Raw genomic sequence first — 3,170 nt, 5'->3', positions numbered from 1 at the left:
AGGGGATCCCCTATCCCTGTACCTCTTCTTGTTTTGTGCAGAAGTGCTTAGCAGCCTCATTAGTTCGGTAGAAGCAGCAAGCAAGCTCCTAGGAGTGGCCACTAGACATGGTAGGCCTCGGATTTCTCACATCCTCTGCGCGAATGTTACGCTCATCTTTTGCCAGGCCTCTTCTGAGGCCATGAAATGTATCATATGTATCCTGGGGAGGTTGGAGGAGAATTCTAGTCTCAAGGTCAATCTCGAGAAGTCCTTTGTCATTTTTAGCAGGAATTCCCCTATTCAAGGGCTGGAGGCTCTCGCTTGGAATCATTAAGGTTCATGTGGAGGCTAAGCATGAAAAATACTTGGGCATGCCTGTTGTTGTCGATCGGTCAGTCTAAGAGGGAAGTAGTCATGAATCTCAAAGATAGGGTATGGGCGAGGTTCTAGAGTTGGAAGTGCAAGAACCTATCACAAGCAGAAAAGGCGATTTTGCTCAAATCGGTCATTTTGAGATGCCGACATTTGTGATGAGTTGTTTCCTGGTGCCCAACTCTATCTGCCAAGAGATTGAGGGGATGATGGCCAATTTTTTCTGGGACAATAAAGGAGTATGGAAGATCCATTGGATTGCATGGGACAATATGTGTGTTCGTAAGGAGGAGGGCAGCCTTGGCTTTCGAAAATGGAGTGTTTTTAACCTTGCCATGCTGCAAAACAACTTGGCGGATCATTTCTAATCCAGACAGCTTACTTAGTCATTTGATCAAGCATAAATATTTCCCCACGTCCGATGATATCTATGTTGCATCCGGTCAGGGGTGCTATTTTACTTGGAGGAGTATGTAGGAGGCGCATCTTGTGATCATCTTAGGCTCTCATTGACAGCTTGGCGATAGGAAAAAAGTGCGTATTTGGTTAAAATTGTTGGATTCCTAGCCTATTTCTTTTCGGGTCTTCATTAGCCCTAACAGGTTGTCCCTTGACGTAATTGTGGATGTATTGGCGGAGGAGGGAGGTGAGGTCTGGAATCAGAATCTTGTCCGAATGGTCTTCAGCCACAAGGATGCGGAGATGATTCTAAGCATTCTGTTGGAGGTCGGTCGCCTCGATGTTCTCTAGTGGCATTACAAAAGGCACATGGGCTACTCAGTTAGTAGTGCCTATCACCTTGTGGTTTGAGAGAGTAGCGCACAGGTTACCCCTGGCTCTTTCTCATTGGGTTCATCTAGTTGGAATTTCGTTTAGCAACCAGTAGTTCTACCAAAAGTACGATTATTTACTTGGAAAGTCTGTCGTAACAAATTGCCCATAGCATCTCGTTTGGCGCGATGTGGAGTGTAGACGGGCAGTGACTGTCCATTGCGCTGCCATTATCCCTATTTGGTTTGGGTGTTATCTGTCCTCCCCTGCCAGTCCTTGTCGTGCGATCACAGAAGCCCCAAGAATTGGCTTAGGGGCCTATACAGGAATTTGGATAAGGTAGGATTTTGTTGCACTCTCCTCATTTGTTAGTTCTTGTGGTAGGCTTGCTATAAGTTACTTTTTGAGAATGCTAGTCTCCCAGCTAATAAACTCTTAGAACGTGTCTTGGGCTATGAGCGAGCTTCCTCGATCAGCATTGGGGGGCTGAAGGACAAGAGGCGACAAGACAAGCTCTTCATAGGATCCACAGGGTTGATACCATAGAATAACTTGGTTTTTTGTTCTTGAACCTGTTTGTTTTGCTTTCGTTCTTTGGTTGTTTTAAGTACAACGTTCTTTTTTTTTAGGTTCAGTCGTCGTTTTTGCTCAAAAAATAATAATAATCAAGGATAAATATAAATTTTTATCTTATTTTTTATTTATATAAGCAAATTTGATAAATTTTGACTAATGAAAAGAATTTATTTGTTAGACGGAAAGAAATCTAGAGGATACTAAATGTAGTTTTTCAAACTACAGTGAGTCTACGTGTAATTACACAAACCTTAGGGGAGTAGGGGTAATTATCCCTTAACTAAAATATTTGGATAAAAATTCATATTTTTCTCTGATTGACTTATTACTGATTTATTATAAATCAAATAAATTTTTTTATAACCAAATTATCCTTATATATCTTTACACATTAACGCATGTAATAAGGTATATCTTTACCATTATAAGAATAGTTTAGTCACAAAGAAATTATTTGATATACAATAGATCAGTAATAAATAAATCAAGAATAAATATCAATTTATAGCCAATTATTTTATTGATATCTACAAATTAGATGAATTTTAACTAACAAGAGATCTATTTATTATACAAAAATAAATTCCAAAGGCACTAATTATAATTTTTTAAGTCCCAAGAAATTTACATGTAATCACACAAAACTTGAGGAAAAAAAAATGTAAGTATTCCATTAGCTTAGCATGTGAGTGTTATACTTATTAATTTAAAAAGTTTGAATAATATCCCATGAATGGATGATGGGGGTGAAGTGCACTTAATCCTCTAAAAATTATTCCGCAATGGACGAAAGCCTAACGGAGCAATGCCGCGTGGAGATAGAAGGCCCACGGGTCGTGAACTTCTTTTCCCGGAGAAGAAGCAATGACGGTATCTGGGGAATAAGCATCGGCTAACTCTATGCCAGCAGCCACGGTACAAAAAGAGGATGCAAGCGTTATCCAAAATGATTGGGCGTAAGAAGCGTTTGTAGGTGACTTTTTAAGTCCGCCGTCAAATCCCAAGGCTCAACCCTGAATAGGCAGTGAAAACTACCAAGTTGGAGTACCGCACGGGCAGAGGGAATTTGAGACTCGGACTCACTAAAGATTGTTTTAGCTGAAGCCGAGGGATGTAGTTAAATATATCTTGCTCTTTGGTATTAGAAGGCTAGCAAATAATTTTAGGACGCTTCACTTTTCTCTTTCACATTAACTATCAAACTTAATTATGATAGTTATTATCATTTTGTACAATCTTTATTTATCAACATCTATGAAAGAACAAAGTGATTTTTTTTTTTTTTTTTGCTTGCATTTATTAATTGAATTTTGAATGATTTACAATTAATATTTCTATTTTTATTTAATTATTGATTAATTATCTACACTATTATAAGTATAGTACTGATTTTTAAACATTCAAATTTCATCTGTTAATAATTCTAACATTTTTAATAAATTTGCTAAAATATCTCTCAAACTTTCTAA

Source organism: Sesamum indicum, linkage group LG13 (genome assembly GCF_000512975.1).
Source record: "Sesamum indicum cultivar Zhongzhi No. 13 linkage group LG13, S_indicum_v1.0, whole genome shotgun sequence".
Taxonomy (NCBI): Eukaryota; Viridiplantae; Streptophyta; class Magnoliopsida; order Lamiales; family Pedaliaceae; genus Sesamum; species Sesamum indicum.
This window is presented reverse-complemented; position numbering follows the sequence as displayed.